Source organism: Sinocyclocheilus rhinocerous, unplaced genomic scaffold (assembly GCF_001515625.1).
Source record: "Sinocyclocheilus rhinocerous isolate Xijiao unplaced genomic scaffold, SAMN03320098_v1.1 scaffold671, whole genome shotgun sequence".
Classification (NCBI taxonomy): Eukaryota; Metazoa; Chordata; class Actinopteri; order Cypriniformes; family Cyprinidae; genus Sinocyclocheilus; species Sinocyclocheilus rhinocerous.
In genome coordinates, this window is record NW_015625021.1 from 321,164 (window position 1) to 339,039 (window position 17,876).

Below are 17,876 nucleotides of genomic sequence, written 5' to 3' on the forward strand. Positions count from 1 at the left end.
CGGTGTCCTGCAGAGTTTAGCTCCAACTTGCCTCAACACACCTGACTGGAAGTTTCTATGCCTAGTAAGAGCTTGATTAGCTGGTTCAGTATAGGGTTGGAGCTAAACTCTGCAGGACACCGGCCCTCCAGAACCGAGTTTGGACAGCCCTGGTCTAAAGTATCGCTTACAAATAGATGAAGCATCTGACCCTATCAGTGGAATGGAGAAAAGGTATTCAGCACATTATTGCACTTCTAATATCAACAGCAGGTGAAACGGAACATCAGAAACAGTTTTTCTTTGTGAAAGATTCCCTTTGAAAAACCAAAGCTCAACACTCAGTCCAAAATATCCAAACGAGATGAAAACACTCATTTCTGGTTTAAGGTCGGTGCTGTCCAAGCTGCTTATTTCTGAATCATTCGCTTTCATCTGTGTTTCCTGTTTTGCGTGAGGCTATGTTGCATTTGCAGGTGGTGGGAAATCTCACGCTCGCTCTCTTGTTTCACACCCACTGTGTGCCCCTCAAAAAACACGGCAGAAGCAAAAACATCTGCTGCAGTCTGTGGGAGAACAATGAATTAAAACTCAAAGCCCAGAGCCCAACACAAATATACAATCTTAGGTTTTTTTAGGGTCTTTCCTTTCCTGTTGTCAGCCACTCTGTGCGTGAAGACCGTGAGAGCTGAAATTATATAAGAGCTCACATGACTCAAGCTGTGAGAGGGTGCTGTAAGGAAACAAGCATGGGCCTGATGGCTGTGCTTCCGTAAGATCCGATCACCACCTTTTGGACCATGGCTGATGATGCAAACCTCAATAACAAGGAGAGTCCAAACTTGCTCCTGGAGGGCTAATGTCCTGCAGAGTTTAGCTCCAACACACTTGCCTGAAAGTTTTTAATGAGGCCCTGTCCCAAATCGCACCCTAATCACACCTGTGCCATTTGGGACAGGACTTGAATCTAGAGAAGACCTTGAATGATGTAGCTCTTTAAGGTGTGTTTATTTAGGGTTGGAGTTAAACCTTGCAGGACAGTGGCCCTCCAGGAACAAGTCTGGGCACCCCTCTCAATAACAGATCGGGGACTGGAGGACTACCTTTCTGCAGAGTTCAGCTCCAAGCCGGCTTCAACACACCTGCCTGTAATTTTTAAGCAATCTTGAACACCTTGATCAGTTGGTTCAGGTGCATTTAATAAAACTTTGCAGGAAGTTACATCTACTGTTAATCCTTTAGTAGATGATGTCACGTCAACTTGTTTCTGAAATCTTGAAATGGCTTCTTACATTTGTCACAAGCACTTCTTATAGCAATGGTTCCCAACCACGTTTCTGGAGCTGCATCAACACTGCACATTTTGCATCCCTGTGAAACTCCCCTTTCAGATCTTGGAGTCTCTACTAATGAGCCGATGACCTGAATCAGGTGTGTTTGATTAAGAAGACATGCAAAATGTGGAAACCACTGTCCTATAGGGCCTGTTCACACCTGGTCACTTAATGCGTTTTCTCTGATCGGATAGCAATCCGATCGTGAAAAGACCAGGTGTAAATGCCCTCCGAAATGCTTTCGAAATGCATTTAAATCCAATCGCTCAAACCACTTCAGGAGGTGGTCTGGGCCGCATTCCAGGCGAAACTGGACAAGTGTAAATGCATCTGGTTGTTGAAACCACATATGCAAATTTTACTCCTGCCAAAATATTAAAATAATAAATGTGTGAGAGCATTTTATAGGCTATATGGCATGTTATAGTCAGATATGACCGCGCTAATGCAACACGCATCGCTGCGGATGAGTAGCTTAGTATCTCTTCAGCAAGCCGACGCGCAAACTGCCACAAATTAAACTGAAAGTAAGTCGCAGACGCTCAACACAGTTATCTTCATTAAAAGTAGTGAGACTGACCTATCTTTCCAGTGCTGATGCTGTGCTCTCTCCTGTTGTGGTCTTTGATCTTGAAATTTGCTGATAATTAATAAAATACAGCGCTTATCTGTTGCTTTCGTTAACATGAACTCCGTTAAATGTGCATATAGTTCGGGAATAGAAGACTGGATTTATATCCATTTTGCGAAGACACATTTATGTGGCCAAGTGTAAATGGAAACGTTTAACAAATCAGATAGATATCCAATCAGAGAAAACGCATGAAGTGACCAGGTGGCAATAGGCCCATAGAGTTCGCTTGCTGTTTGTAAGGTGATAAGGCATCAAAAACTTTGGACCAGAATATATGTGTTGGGCCATGGCTTCTCTGCTAAACTTTGACCTGGAATTAATTTCTAAGGCCATGAGAGGCAGCCTATTAAGTCAAGAAGACAAATCCAAATTACTCATTCTTACCTGTGGCTGTGAAGTGTTGGTAGGGCAAGAGTTGAGATGTAGGGTATTTAACGTCTGACAAACACATTTGTGTGCACCAACTCCCTTCATTTTTCAAATACGTATGGAAATTAGGCTAATAGGAAAAATGGTTAACGAGCTGCTAGCTTCTGAATATCTGAGTGTGTTTGTGATTGACCAGCCCTGCTGAATGTTTAACGTACTGCTCTGATTTAACAGCTTCCATTGGACCTTCATAATTGTCACCTAAACCTGATTCCTACCCTCCAGCCCTGGAATTAACATCTGATGTCTCATCCACAAGAAGATGATTTAGGATCCAGATGAACCTATTTATGACCTTAGTCATAGTGTCACCCATAAACAGGTTTGAGGGTAAGTCAGAAGCATATTTTATCCCACTTAAGCACTGAACTTTGAGTTAACCTGATGAGAGTTAGTATTCTTTTAACTTTGACCTAGTTTGCCTTGAGAGTTTATGTAGCGGCCCGTCCACCTGAATGCATGTATCCTGACGCGACCCACCCTTTTTAGCCTGCTGGAAATGTAAATCTCCTCAACACTGCTTTTCAGTTACTAATGATCTCCACAGGAGCCCTGCTTCACAACACAAGTTGATTTCAGGCAGAAATATCTCATTTCATTTCTCTTCAGAGTCGGCTTTGATGCGGCAGCAATGTCCTTAGTTGACTCTTAAAGTCTCGAGAAGGACAGCATGTGTACTTATTAAAAACCTGATGGGTTTCTAATGGGACTCTGATCTGATGCATGCATTTCAGGACATAGATGTTCCTGCAAGACTAATAACCTTCAGCTTCCATCACCATGATGACCTAATTTCCAATGGCTGCAATGTGTGATGCACTCTATCAGATTTGGTTGGCATACAACTTCAAGTAAAAGTGCCAAACCCTTTTTTAGTATTTCCTCTGGCTGGCACTCTACACATTAAGAGTGCATTTAACTGAATCCCTATTGTTTATTTTGAAGGAGAGATGGTGCAGTTGTGCACAGCTGAAATATCATCCAGGCTGCGCCTCTAATGACACAGCACTTCAGAGAGCTGTTATACGGTGACCTCACTATCACTGTGTAAGTGAGATGGAATATTAATGATGGTGCTGCACCACCTTTGTTTTCAACTCTTCTCCCACGGTAGAGGGCTTGCACAGGCCGCTGGCTGTGTTTGTGTTTGGTTTGTGACGTCTGTTGAAGGGGTAACGTGCTGAGGGTCTGTTGTATAAACATCGCATTGAACATGACGTGCACTGGGCCCAACGTTGATGTCAAGGAGAAACTGGGAATCAAATTCCTATCTCTAAATGCCTACGCAGATCATACACATGCAAACGTACATGCATATGGGTAACTGTGCACTTTTAAGTACAAACATCTAAGTTACATACCAGGAGTCATATGTTTTACTCTTTAACCCACAGTTTTTACCTTGATGAGAAATTCACATCATTGCACGTTGTCATTACCATCATAGCCAAAAATGTAGTGTTGCTGAGCTTGTAGTAATGACATTTTTAAACTGTTTAGAGAAAAGCTGATTATTGTAACTGCTGAGCAATAGCTACAGCTGTTAGCATAATCTTAAAAATAACCAAATTTTTTTGTTGCGGTAATGAGTATTCTGAAACTTTTGAGTAAATAGTTTGAAATTTGCACTGCGGTCTTTTTATTACACAAAGATTTCAAACTTTTTTTCAGTGCTCTTCAAGACTGAATTTATTATTTTATAGTGATTTGGTTTGATAAATTTGGTTTGCTCAGGGATTTTATGTAAAAACCTTTGAACAGGCATGTTTTGATAAAAATACTACATTTTAATCGCAAACAAGAACAATTAAATCGGTCACAACTTAGCAATGCCCTAGAAACAATCCAGAATTTCCTAGCAATCACAGAGCAACACCTAGCACTGTAGTTTCTTCAGAAAATGTGAATATCTAGTTTTCCCACAAAATAAAATAAAAAATCATATCATAAAAAACATATTTTATAAATACATACATATACGTATAACATATAAATAACATACATAGTGAGCATCAAGTTAAGCGTTAAACATCTGAATGCATATAATATTCAGGATAAAAGAGGATAGGGATAAAAAATAAAAAAAATACCACTATTTTAGCCTGCACATTTGTGCAGATATTTGCTACTATAATAACACACTCATATTTCCTTCAGAACGTTTTCCAATGAAATGGCATAAACCTCTTATTAAATTAAGCATAATCATATTTGCCGGTATGCAGCTAGTTATTATTCCTACAAGCTCAGCACATCCCTGTCCTGATCGGATCAGCACATCACTGTCCACCAATCAGAAGATCTTGTGTTGCACTGAGCTCATGCACTGACTCACCAATCACATGATTTAAAAGGAACACCTCATCTGTTTTTACTCCTCCCTTTCCTGCTTTTGCTTTGCTCTCTCCATTTCCAATAACACAGTGTCTTCCGGGAAAGAGAGAGGGAGCAGAGATTGAGGCTGTGTGTGTGTGCGTGCGTGCATGCATCAGAGCGCCAATTCCCTCTTTTTCCTCCATGAGGTCAGACTACATTTTGTGTTACTGATCTCCACTCTGGAAAAGTAGGTGGCCTGAACCTCCTGATGTCAGAGAGTGAGGGTGTGTGGACCTCTGAAGTGACTTCATTGTCTGCTTTACTGGACTGCTGCGATTACACTTCATTGTCATGCGCTTGTTTTCCATTTATGGTCATTTGTTGCGCAGCTCTTTGTGAAAAGATTCCAAATGATTCCAAATGGAGGGGCTTTCCAGCACCAGACACAAAGACTCCCGATATACAGAAAAGACAGTGTGACATCAGTTCTGAGGAATTGGCAGAAGCTGCTGTCATGTGATGCTGAGTCAAGATGAGCTCATGAAAAACAAAGCACCTGACATGCATACTGTCTTTCTCCAGATGTTTGAACTTGATGTTTGAACTGATCTGCTCATCACATTTATGCTGATGTAATTTACAGGAAAGTGCTCTCAAATGCAATAACTAAGGTGGTGCTTGCTAAAGCCCCGTTTACACTGACACCGATTAAATCACTCAATGTTGCTCTGTGCTTTTAGGAATCGTTCCTACTGCAGCATCTGACTGTATCTGCATTCCCTTAGTTAATTGATGCTTCACATCACTGTTCATTTGCATAACTTTGGACTAGGGCTGTAAATATTTGTTTTTGATTGTTTCATTTTAATTGCATTCTTTATTTTGATTCACTTATATATACAATTTATTTTTATTTATTTATATATATTTAAGAGGTTTTGCATGAGTTATTTTTGCAGTTCTGTTTGGTGCCACTAGTGGTGTGGAGTTCACACACTGCAGCTTTAAAAAGTCATGCCTCAATGAATGTATTAAATTGCAGAAACTACAGATCTGCTGCAAACTGGTGATGAAATATCCTCTTTCTTTGAAACATGTTAGTGCTAGAGGAGAGTGTGATTTCCTTTTTCTACCCGTGATAGACATGTGGAACCATAGACATGCACACATTCACTGCTTCCTGTATTGGAAAGTAAACCAGTGTCACAAGAGGGATGAGTACTGGTCACGGTGACATTGCAAATCCAAGTCACAGCAACACCATGTGTGCCGTGTCACTTTGCCCAGAGCGCTCGAGTGTGTGTGACAGTCACAAATCACATGCACGCTCACAGCGTAGTCCTGCACCTGAATTATTTACTGAGCACCTGATGTTGGTCGAATACATTTGAATATATCCAGCCTCAGGAACATCCTTTCATAAATGAATTTTGAGGTACATTACACACTAAAATCAAGCAGAACCAGCATGTTCTAGTACAGACCAAGACTGACGGTAAATCATCTGCTTTAGTGATTCATTTTCTAAGATGGGGTTTAAATCTGAAAGTCTCATATGACAGCAGGACATTCAAATCAGTGATCCCACTTAGTCAGATTTAGAGCGATTTATGCAGAATTTGATTCAGACTTCCTAAGATCCTAGAAGAATGAGATTTGCGATGAATTATTTCTCGTACACCTTGTATTCTTATCGTAATTTCAGTCATACTGAGCGATCATATGATCACACGCTGATTCAACAAGGTATTCACAAAGATCTACCGGAAAAAATAGCATCATCATCTAGCTATCTTTGGCATACTGCACAAGCAGACAAAAGCTGGACACTAAAACGCATGAGAAGTTTTTTTCTTTCTTTCTTTCTTTCTTTTTACCCTAAAAATGTGCAGCATATTGGAACTACTTCAGTGATGCTTAAAAATGCTCAATTATAAGATTTCTTTTGAACATTTTGTGGTCACTGGTCCCATATTTCCATTGGCATATTCTAAAAAAAAAAAATGAAAATATTACAAATATTAATAAAATTTTTATTTTAATTTATTTTTAACCTACTATAATTTGGAAGTCACTAATTCTAATATTGCATGCTATTTAGTATGTATAGTATACAAATTTAAATTGTTTAAAATGTGTTGTTCATTAATAATAAAAAAATCCAAATTCTGTGAGTAATCACATTCAGCTGCTTTTTAATGTAATACTGGAATAATTGTTCTATTCAAGTCATTTTTTTCCCAGATGGCAGAAAGGGACTTTTCAGAGTGCACCAAAAATAATAATAATAATAATAATAATTTCCACAACAACAGGCTTGTATCAAATGTACCTATTTTTCCCCACTTTAGCACAAAGTCCACATAAGAGCTATGGGATAAGATTCTACAAAACAAAAATGTAAACATTTAGTTGCAAAGACTTGTTTTTTTGCCACCTTAAAAACACACACATACAACACCCATGATGTTTATTCTGTAACTTTATGCCTGTGTACAACTTTACTGAGAATAGGAGTCTTATCTTATCTGTAGCTCCTCCTACAGTTGAATTCCACCTTTTTCCATATCCCAAGTGCTTCTGCTTCTGGGTAATGAGACTCACTAAAAACAGGGATTTAGTGATGTAAGCGTGCTAAACCCCATTGACAAACAGGTGTGGCTGCAACTGCACCGTGAATTGGGCCTCAGACTGTCCTCACCCGGTTTACCCTCAAAATTCATCCTAAGGTCTTTATCACCGCCCTCCGCCCTCTTTACACACACTCGTTTGCCATGTGTGCACATAGTAAAATGTGCAAAAAATTCAGTTGCATTGTGCATGTGCCCTGAGTGACCTCTGACCTTTCAGAATCCAGTGATTCTGCACCAGCCATGTGCAGCGGACAGATTGCATGCATGTCTTCCTGTCCCACCCGGCCACTCCCTGCGTGCCAGTCAGCACCGATACCAGCACATGTCCTTCTTTTTGTTAATAGAGCTGTAATGAGAAGATATCCTGTTCTTAGAGTTGAAAAAAATGTGGGAGAGGAAGTGCGATCAAAGATCAAGCGGTTCATTTAAGGACAACAATGATAGCAGTACAAACTAATCAGTACAGTTTGCACAACATGTACAGTTTTGATGCCAGTCCTGATCAAGTATGAACATTCGCTTTAATCCGATACAGGGTTCAAAGGGGTGAGCACAGTGCACTGAGAGTATTGCAGGCTAATGAAAGCATGTGCTTCCTTGCGCAACGCTGGCTCTTCTCCAAACATCCATGTTGTGGAGTTCGTTTAGGGCATAGATCAAGTTTAGATATACACTTGTCCTGCAGCTGTGTGAGTGAGTATGGATGCATGTGTGTTTATATGTGTGAATGAACGCTGTCTCCTGATAAGGAGAGTTTCTAGGAATCGGCCTAGGAATACTGTGAACCTTTGCACAGCGCGCAGTCTTTTGCCTGGAAAAGGTTTCTGTGGGAAAGGCATGTTCAAACATAAAACTCGACATGCTGTACTTGTTCATGAGGACAAGGCAATTAATCAAGAATTGTTACATGCCGATCTGAGAGCAGTTTTGACACATTGCTTGTAGAAATTTAGGTAAAGGTAAGGTTTGTTTAACTGATCCTGAGTGCTGCTTTTATTTAGCTGTTTTCTGCAGCTGTCTGGCTGGTTATTTAGGCCAGGAGAGTTAGGCCCCGTCCACACGGAGACTGTTTAGCTGTATAAGCATACATTTTGTATCGTATAGGCGTTTCGTCCACACGGATCCGGCGTTTTGGGAGAGTGAAACCGATATTTTTTGAAACCGGGTCCCAGAGTGGATAAATCTGAAAACGCCGCCCTTGCGTTTTCGTGTGGACAGCGAATCCGTATATTTTCTGAAAGGTTTTGTGTCGGTTTTGTGGTTTCGTGTGGATGCAGATATTTGTTGAGACGAGGGGGAAAAAAATATCGGATAGGGAAAGCTCTGGCTTTGTGTGGACGTAGCCTTAATCTCTCTTACCGGTAACTCTAATAATAGTCTATGCTGTGAAAACTCCCAAAAGAAAGGTCACCAACCGGCTGCGCTATTCACTTTTAGCTGAAATGAGATCTGTTGTGTTTTTATTGTCATTGCTTTTGTTTTATAATGAATTGGTGTTCTTGTAGTTCAGCAGGCAGAATGTGGCACTAACAATGCTTTCTTCTGCACAATGTGACTTTGCTGCAGCCTGAAATTGAACTGCTGGTTTGGTCTGGCCAGAGGAGAACTGGCCCCCCGACTGAGCCTGGTTTCTCCCAAGGTTTTTTCTCCATTCTGTCACCGATGGAGTTTTGGTTCCTTGCCGCTGTCGCCTCTGGCTTGCTTAGTTGGGGACACTTCATTTCCAGCGATATCGTCGCCTTGATTGCACAGATACTATGATACTATGAACTGAGCTGAATGAAGACATCACTGAATTCAATGATGAACTGTCTTTAACTGGAAAATTAGTGTTTACTATTGTCATTTTGCATTATTGACACACTATTTTCCTAATTAATGCTGTTCAGTTGCTTTGACACAATCTGTATTGTTAAAAGCGCTATATAAATAAAGGTGACTTGACTTGACTTGACTTTTATTTCTTTGCATGTACTGTAAGTCGCTTTGGATAAAAGTATGAATGAATGTTTTCACCTCTATTGTATGTATCTATTTATCTACCTATGTATCTTTTGAGTTAATTCTCTGTTCTAGATGTTACATTTATGCATTTTGCAAAAACTCTATCCAGAGCAATTTACATTGCATACAAGATACAATTTACTGAGATTTGAACCCACAATCTTGGTGTTGGTAGTATTGCTTGCTCTATAAATATGCTACAAGACAATGGCACTGACTTTTTTTGCAATTTGAAGTGCATACAAGATACACTTTTATGCATTCACTGGGATTTGAACCCACAACCTTAGTGTTGGTAGTATTGCTTTACACCATTGCTCTGTAAGTGTTAAACTTTGAGACATGTCAGTTATTGAGTACAGTGAGGAAAATGAAGTCTCTGAATGGATCTGGGGCAAAAATTATTTTATTTTATTTTATATGTGGCTAATAGGAGGCTAGTAATTGTTTTCTGTAATGGTTCATTTAGGTCCATGACACTCTGTTTGGTACAGAGGTCTGCTGCAGTCTGATTATGTTGTCTAGTGTCTGTAAATGAGGCCAGTCAAGCATTGGCCCAATTACATGCATTTAGCATAGACACACTCACACAACCTCTCTTACTCTCAAATTGGTCATCTGCCTTGGCCAGTTTCACACATGTAATGACATGCCTTGCAGTTCTATAGGCTTCTCGAGAAAAGCTGAAGTCTTTGACTTCAGTCGATTTGGTCTTTTCAGAATCTATTCTCTCTGTTCGTTTAGCCCTTGAACCGAATTTACCCCAAACTCAGGTGTAACAGGATACAGGCCTGTGACCATCCTCTCATGCACTCCAGTTTTTGCTCAGAGATGATTTGAGGATTTTGATCTCATTCTCTGCAGGCAGCATGCTGTCCTTTTCAGCTGTCCTCTTCTGCACTACTTACATACTTGGGAAGAATATAAGCGGATTCTTCACAGTGTGTGCTACTAATTGGTAGGTACGCCCAGTACAGACTGAGCAGAATGGGAGGATCAGTTTTGCAGGTACAGTATGTTAAAAGTAACGCACTATACCACCAAAACATGGAACATAAAACAGAAATATGTCTATTAAATAAAATATACATAATGACCTGGGTGTAATGATCTGGGTGTATGTATGTGTGCATATGTCACACACACATGCTCTTGAGGGTATAATTGTTATAGGGATATATTAAAATAGTTCTGCACAGTCAGATCTTGGGAAATTAACTTGCATAATTATACACCCTATTTTAAGTATCTTTCACACCCATAATCAAATTCCCAACACCCATCTGTTCATCATGACTAGTTAAGTACCCTTTGCCCTAACATACAAACCTCATTAAATGCAATATCAACATTTTAACGGTGTCTGCAGTTACTGTGTTAATTTAATTTCCTTTTTGTAAATGTTCTGATGTGTTTCTGAGGGGACAGTCTCCACGCTGCTTGTATTTGTTGTTGTTTGTGGGTTACGGGGGTTACGCTGAGTAAGACAGGTGACAGATTTCACCTGCCTTGTGGTCTCTGGCATTAGGTGTTACTGTGCTGCGGTTGCCCGGTGTGTCATTTTACAGAGCGCTGTGAACGTGCAGCTTACTGTTTGGGTCACAGTGGTTCCTATGGGATCAGTTTACTAAACACTTGAACTTTTTTATTATGTATAATGAAGAAAGATTGAAGAAAAAATTAAGTATTATATAATTAAAATATATATAATTATAATAATATTATATATAATATTTCTATTCGTTATTATTATATGTATTCTTTTATTATTTTAATTATATAAAATTAAATGTTTAAATTATTGTTATTATAAATGTAATAATTTAAATTTAACTATCTACTTGAAGTAGGTTTCATTTATGTATTTATTAATTGTAATTTTATTAAAAATAACTTGTTCAGTTCAGTTTAACAGTGTCTGTTAAAGGGAAAAATATATTTTTATTTTTAAATAATACCTTAATTTGTTTTTATAAGACAATAAGCGTAGTTGAGTTAGGCTCGAATCTGACTCAAGACTCTGCATTCTTCTTCTTATTTAGTTTAACTTATCATAATTTGCTGTGTCTTCAGAAGACATAAAATTGTACAGGGACAAGTTATTGAATTAGTGTTATGTGATCAACCAAAAGTTAATTTTTAGAGTTGATTAGATTGCGACAAACAACAAAATTGTGTTGTGTAACATCAAGGCAGTCTCTCTGGAGGAGCCACGCTGTCAAAAGCGCAGCACTCAGTATGTACTGTATGTGTGTTCATGCATGTGTTTCTCGCTGGGAAAGGTTAAATACGAAGGGTACTACATTTGTAAATAGCAGAAGACATTAGCACAGCTAAAACTGAAATAAAGCATGGGCTTGGACCCTTGTGACACAACTGTTACTCAGACTCATGCAAACATAATGAGAGCTGCTTGTATAGCTCTGTGGAGCTACAGTTCTCAGTGAGTGATGAAATGAGTCTCGTGCTCTTACTAGTTTTTCATAAATGTCACCGTGAGTGTCACACTGGAGCTTTGTGACCTCTTGAGATAAACACACACACACACACACACACACACACACAGAGTGTGTTCCTCAACCGAAGAGCTGCTTTAGCAGAGAGATCTCACCGTCCTTTTCAACTTTATACAAACAGTACATGAGATCTTGTGGGAAAATAAAATAACGTACAGTACAGCATTAAAATCAAACTCATTATGTTTTTCATCATGTTTTCAGTCTGTTCTGATCATTATAGATAGATAGATAGATAGATAGATAGACTATCTTGACCTAAATTATTTACTTTATTTAGTAAATAATATTATTTAAATGTTACTCATTAAATACATTTTTTATCACAGTCTCATGCTGCCCCTGTCATTCTATCAGAAGACTCAGAATTAAAAGAAAAGGTTAAAGTTCTATAATTGTGACTGTTTCCTTGGACACCATATGTGTAATCTTGGTGGTCATGTGACTTTTTGTTGTATGTGTGGTTTCTGTGGTTACTGGGTCGGTCGACAGTGGGGCGACTGTAGTGGGACGTCCAGGGGAGAGAGTGCTGACTCAGAGTTCCCAAAGACCCACAGCTTACAGTCCTGCTCAAACCATGACCCATAATCCCCTGCTGCAGCCTGCGCCAAGAGCGAACCCCAGTGTAGTGAAACAAACCCAGTCAGACCGAGCCAGTCGCCCTCTCCTTCAGTCAACCGTCCCCTAACAACACGGTTACCAGGAACCTCTCCCATTACCTCTCTGATAACAAACAGAGTTGGCTGGAGAAATATTAGATTACATGAGATGAGTAATGACTTCCAAAATCCAGCCTTATAACGTTGAAACGGGATATATGTTTTCCTGCTTTAATTTCACTCTGTTTTTCACAATTATATTTCCATGGTGACACACACTAGAGTTCCTTCTTGTCCTGCCCCGTTGATCGACAGCCCCACCGAGAGCTGCAGTAATTCCTCGGAAAGAAATTTATCACATGAACTTTCTTTGAATAAGCTGTTCCAATGAAGTTTGATGTGGATGACTGTGGTCTGGAGAGATGACATGAATAAGTTTATGTTTTTAAGAGATACAGACTTGTGTTCAAAAGTTTGGGGTTGGTAAGATTTTTAGTGCTTTTGAAAAGGTCTCTTCTGCTCACCAAGACTGTATTTATTTGATCAAAAATACAGGAAATACAGTAATAATGTGAAATATTATTACAATTTAAAATAACTGATTTCTGTTTGAATGTATTTTAAAATGTAATTTATTTCTGTGACACAAAGCTGAATTTTCAGCATCATTACTCCAGTCTTCAGTGTCACATGATGCTTTAGAAATCAATTTAATGTGCTAATTTAGTAACTAATTTCTTACTATATTAACGATGAAAAAAGTTATGCCGTTTAATATTTTATTTTTGTATTTTTTTGTAATAGTGTTCACGTCTGTTAGATTACATGACATTAACTAACTGCTTGATTTTTACCATTCATTTCTGCCATATGGACATCAACTTGAGATAGTCACCACTAATAAGCTATTACTAAATATAATTTAGAAACTTAAATTTTCTGTAAAGCTGCTTTGCAACGATTTGCATCGTGAAAAGCGCTATACAAATAAACTTGAACTGAATTGTAATGACAATTTTTACTGTCACTTTTGATCAATTTAATCAATCCTTGCTAAATAAAAGCATTTTAAAAATTAACTTTTAAATTACTTTGGAACTGTACAGTGTATGCAATCACATTGAAACTACCCATACGGGAGATTCCAAGATTAGAGAGATCAAGTTGCAAATCCTAGCTGGAATTGATATAGCAGAGTTGGATGTGGCAATGGCTTTTAACAGCTGTGTGATTCACCAGTTTGCTAAAACAGTTCCGTAGTTTAGACTGCGCCAAAAAACAAACATGACCATCTAAGAATAACCCACTGCATTCAGGTAGTTCTCACAGATATGATTAGTAATGTGTGTGAACATGACAGTACTGTATGTACATATGAGAAAATGAGGGAAGGAGGGGACAAATTCCATCTCCAGCAGGCTGTTTGGGCGGCAGCCAGTAGTCTGTGCGGTACAGTACAGTACGTCTTGCCATTAGGAAGTGACTATAAATATCAAGCAGAAGAATAGCATAATGACAAGAGAAGAGCTGTGGTGTATTCTAGAAAAGGGTGTGTTTGTTTTGATGTTGCTAGATGTGTCTGTTCTCTCCGGGTGTCCCTTGATGATTGTACGTAAGTGGTTTGATTATGCATGACTTGGCATTTCCTCCAATAAAGGATTAATTTTTTTTACATAATTTATTGCATGCTCATTTATTGGTATTTCTTGAACTCTGGCAACATTTTCACATCTAATGGCTTTTGCTTGCATGCATGCATTTAATGAAAGTGCATTACTAGAAAGTAGTTCTGTTAAAAAAAAAAAAAAGTGAGATAAATATCTACGGTAGATCAAATTCGAATGCAGCATTGGAGAAGACATTCCCAGAGTGCATTGCAGTAATCTGTAGCATACCTATGGAGTGCAAATGTCAGGATTGTAGTTCTTTCCCTCATTAAAGTGACATTTAAGTACACAATCTTTAGTTTTTTTGTCTGATTTTCAAATACTTTTTTGCTTCAAACCAAAGTTTGTTTGGTTCGTGACTCTTTAGCACGTTAAGACTTTCCCTATGGTCCCTATGGTAAAAATACTTCAGGAACCAAGGCCACTGAAATAGTGGACAGGCACTCTCAAACAGTAGCACCAAAACACCAAGGAAATCGGGTTTGATTCCTAATAAAATGATGCCTTGAATACAATGTCAAATACATAAATATAAAGCATGTACGTGATGACGGCTGACAGAATTAATGTTGGGTTAACTGACTGGGATGTTTATTGTAATTAGAGTACATTCAATACCATTCAACACAAAAGGTATTCATAAAAATGTTTGTTTAATTAAATGGCCTGTTTTAGCCAATATTTCTATCCAAATCAATTGCATTGAATTCCATTCCAATTAGTGTAATACCTAAGAAGGCAGCAGTCTGTGTAGTAGACAGCTCAATAGGTTTTGGAACAGAGCTAGAGTATTTTTTAGGCTTGTTTTGTTAGAGTTCCCAGAGAGTTCACCTCAACTGTCCTCAATAACTTGGATGTTGCAACTGACAGAAATGACCGTTAAAGACCCTGAGTGTCAGAACGAATCAATCTAGCCTTAAGGTCTGTCATCCTGCACTGTTTTTAGCTTGTGTTGTCTCTGTGCCTCTCTAGATGGAAGTTGGAACTGCAATGGATGCCATTCAAAGAGATGCTTATGCTGTCTTTCATTTCAGAACTTCCAACTTTGAAAAGTGCACTTCGAAGTCAGACGTTCAACTTGGAAACGCAGGATTATACACGATACATTTGCAGATTTAATCCAAAATGACATTGCGTACAGCAACATTATCATGTTCATGCATTCCCTGGGAATCAAACCCATGATCTTGGCATTGCTTGCAACATGTTCTCCTGATCGAGTTGCAAGAAAATAAGCACATGTGTAAGTCCAACACTAAAAATGGCATTGCTTAGCATTGAATAGCATCATCAGCTGCAAAGAAGGCATTATGCATCACCTTTGAAGCATCGGACAGCGAAATCTTTATGCTTGTAAGTCAGGGACATCAAGTTGGAAACTTTGAACAGAATGCACCATTACATTCTGTACACACATCAAGCTGTATTTTGCACACCCAGTTCTCTCATTCCCTTTATTTGAACACATGCTTTGATTTATTCATTGTAGTTCAATGAGTGCCTTGATTCCCAAGAACACACCTGCAGGAAGACACCCACCACAACCCAAAACGTGAAAATATCATGAATTCTTGTTGACGCCAAACATAGTTATCAGATAGCCCCCAGCGTGTTCTTCATAAGCAATAGAGCACTCTCAGAAACAGGAATGGAATGTCTCGAGTAAGTATTCTCTGCAGAGCAGTATGATTGGTTCTTAACCCGAAGTACAGAGAAGCACAAAGAGTGCTTTGATGTTTGCATCTGATACATACTTGATTGCCACAGGCAGAAACACGCTGTCTTGGTTTTTTCCACTCACAGGCTTCAAAAATAAAGGCCCATATGCTCAACTTTTTCTGGGAGAGGAAAAAAATCAGAAAAAGACAAATAACTGTTTCCAAACCCCTCCTGTTTTGTCACCTTTTCCGGCCTATTTTTTTTGCTGGTGTTGTTTGCAGCGATATGTTACTAATATTTTCCTCAGTGCTGTCATGGACCCTGCACACACACACTACCCACGACTGCTGTCCACCTTAGCTATTAATAGACTGAGCTCTGCATGAATGCAAGCACAAAAAAAATCATGCAATAATCCTGTTTATTGCAGTTTTTACATTTAGATTTGCAGTGACTAAACCGAATGACATTAACAGGATAGTTCACCCAAAAATGAAAACTCTGGCATCTCAAGCTGTTCCAAATTTGTATGAAATTCTTTCTTCTGCTGAACACAATAGAAGATATTTTGAAGAATGGGCCTACATAGTATGTTTTCCATACTATGGTACTCAATGGGGACCAGCAGCTATATGGTTTCCTACATTTTTCAAAACATCTTCTCAGACAGGAAAATCAAACATGTCTGGAACAACTTGAGGGTAAGTAAATGATCTCAGACTTTTCATTTTTGGCTGAAACTGACAACAAAACATGGCACGGTGACCGACTTAGGCACCATGCTGGTTCTCCCTACAGACATGTTCTCTTGGAAAAGGTCTGAACCTGTAGTGTACACATGTTAATTAAGCTCCTCCCAGAACACTTTGTCTCAATTTCCTAGTATTGCTTTAAGGTGAAGTGTGCCATTTCTTTGTTACTTGCATCCACAGAATTGTTTACCTAGCGCTCCCCCATCTGCCATTGGTGGGCCAAACAAATAGCCCCGCCTCAAATGCACGTCATTGGTTGAGCCACTGTTACTACGTCAGGCTGGTTAGGTTCTTCAAAGAAACAGGGAGATGTTTTGAAAACACTGTGGCAATAATATTGTGTGGGAAGTCAACCTACAAATGGCTTCAACACAGTAAAGTGTCTTCCAGTCAAGGCAGTTCATTTTGGTTACGCCTCAGGCAGCTAACTTCTGAACGCAACAGACATACAGCTACAATTAAAATACAATTGTTAGGTACATGTACTTGTTCATGTTGTAACGCAAAACATGTTTGCTGCTATGGAAGTGGAATACGGGTAAGGTTAAGACAGGTTTCATGGTATTGGTAGGTTTAAGGGTGGTTTAAAAGAGTAGGGCTAGGGTGTAATTACAGATGTACCTACAGAAGTTACCTAGGTGTAATTACATGCACTTGTTTTTAAAAATATGAAAGCAATGGAAAACCATTATGTACATGTCAGACCTGTGCTCCCCGTGACCCAGTTTCTCCCTCACGTTGATTGTTCATTGATGTCAGGTGTGTCTCGTCTTGTCCCTCGTTATCCTGTGTATTTAGCCCCAGTCTGTGTTTGTCGGGTCTACATGTTGGGAATATTCCATTCATTCATAGTGAAGTGAAGTGACGTGACGTGACATGTGCCCAAGTATGGTTACCCATACTCGGAATTAGTGCTCTGCATGTAACCCATCCTAAGTGCACACACACAGCAGTCTCTTCATACATAAAGAGACCGCAGCGATTCTACAACGGGTTACATTTGAGAGATACTGAGTTAGAAAATAGAGTAAATGAAGTAGCCTATAATATCATTAGTCTGATTAACATGACACACACACACACACACACACGCACACACAGACAGACAGACATATGAATACTCAAACTGAAGAATTCTGTTTCAGGTTTCTAGATTCTAGGTTTATGTTTATCATTGTCATATTATACATTTTGCATTCTGTTCATTTTATGTAGATTTCAAGTGTTTTAGTTCATACAATAATACATTTATTTCAATCCCCTGCTGAAAAAAAAAATAGAAACCATCACATAATTTGTAATGGTTTTACTGGTTATAATGAAAATTGTATTGGTTTTAATGGAAACTGTAATG

General features: G+C 38.9%; 1 long non-coding RNA gene across 1 annotated transcript in view; it reads left to right on the forward strand.

Moving 5' to 3' along the window:
* The first annotated feature begins 134 nt into the window (after positions 1–134).
* LOC107747733 (uncharacterized) overlaps positions 135–17,876 on the forward strand; it is a 54,937-nt gene continuing 37,195 nt past the window's right edge. Inside the window, exons 1-2 of the long non-coding RNA XR_001640834.1 lie at positions 135–213; positions 2,551–2,706. This is a non-coding gene — a long non-coding RNA (uncharacterized LOC107747733). The remainder of the gene's footprint in view (positions 214–2,550; positions 2,707–17,876) is intronic.